The sequence below is a fragment of the Vigna radiata genome, chromosome 5 (assembly GCF_000741045.1).
Source record: "Vigna radiata var. radiata cultivar VC1973A chromosome 5, Vradiata_ver6, whole genome shotgun sequence".
In the NCBI taxonomy this organism is placed as follows: domain Eukaryota; kingdom Viridiplantae; phylum Streptophyta; class Magnoliopsida; order Fabales; family Fabaceae; genus Vigna; species Vigna radiata.
In genome coordinates, this window is record NC_028355.1 from 13,770,585 (window position 1) to 13,771,682 (window position 1,098).

Here is a 1,098-nt window from a genome sequence, read left to right on the forward strand (position 1 = left end):
ATTAAAATTAAATTTTAATTTATATTTAATTTAATTTATATTATATTATATATATATTTTTGTTATTTTATTTAAATTTTATTTTAAAAAATATAAAACATATATTTTTTTTTATTTTTTGCAAATATCCGCGGGTACCCGCGGGTATTTTTTAAGCGGGTACCCGACGGGTAGCGGGTCGGGTGGCGGGTACACTTTTATCCGGCGGGTCGGGTTGCAGGTAGACACTATCCGTGCCCGACCCGACCCGTTGCCATCCCTAGTTGTAGGAAGGTAAATGCATTATTGGGTTTTGGGTTTTTTGTTAGGGTACTTGGGTTTTTGTGTTGTTCGACTTTTGGGTTTTTGTTTTGCGTTGTTGGGTTTTGGATTTGTGTTGTTGAGTTTTGGGTTTTTGATTTGTGGTGTTGCGTTATGGATGTTGTGGTGAGGGTTTAGTGTTTTTTTGTTTAGGGTTTTTTATTTATGTTCGTCGTTGTTGATGTTGTGGTAAAGGTAATGTGTTTTTGTGTAATTGTTTTGGGGTCTTGTGTTCTTTATTTTTGGTTTCTTTCTGGGTTTTTCGACTCCTTTTAGGTTTGTTTCTAATTTGGTTGTGTGTTTACATTTGATTTGTTTTGGTTGAGCAGTTGACGGTGCGTCACTATTTTTCAACCATGTATGTTTGCACGTTGAAGGTTTTCCCACCAGAAATTTGTCCTCCAACACTTGCCCTTGTGAAGGAAACGCCAAAACTTGTCATTCGACTTCTGATGTGGGCAAAAAACAATGTCGATGTGGCAGCCATCCTCCGCAAATTTGTTCCGCCAACTAACGAAGCATCATCATCATCCAAACAACCTGAAGTTTAAGGACTAATGTTACATGTGTTTCATTTATATTTCGTTCTGTAGGTGACAATGTAATTGTCTTTAATGGATTCGTGTTATCTTTTGGTATATCTTTTGTAATGGAGGTCAAAAGTATTACATATGTCATGTTATGAATGTAATATTTTTATTAATGTTATGTTGGACCTGATGTTATTGTAATGAAATCCTTTGGATTTATTTTGTCCATTGAAAAACCAATGTGATTGACTGAAAAAATAAGAAAGAT

General features: G+C 35.0%; 1 long non-coding RNA gene across 1 annotated transcript in view; it reads left to right on the forward strand.

Moving 5' to 3' along the window:
* The window catches only part of LOC111241610, a 1,195-nt gene extending 357 nt beyond the window's left edge, over positions 1-838 (forward strand). The window contains exons 2-3 of the long non-coding RNA XR_002667632.1: positions 270-273; positions 630-838. This is a non-coding gene — a long non-coding RNA (uncharacterized LOC111241610). The remainder of the gene's footprint in view (positions 1-269; positions 274-629) is intronic.
* Positions 839-1,098: the final 260 nt, after the last annotated feature.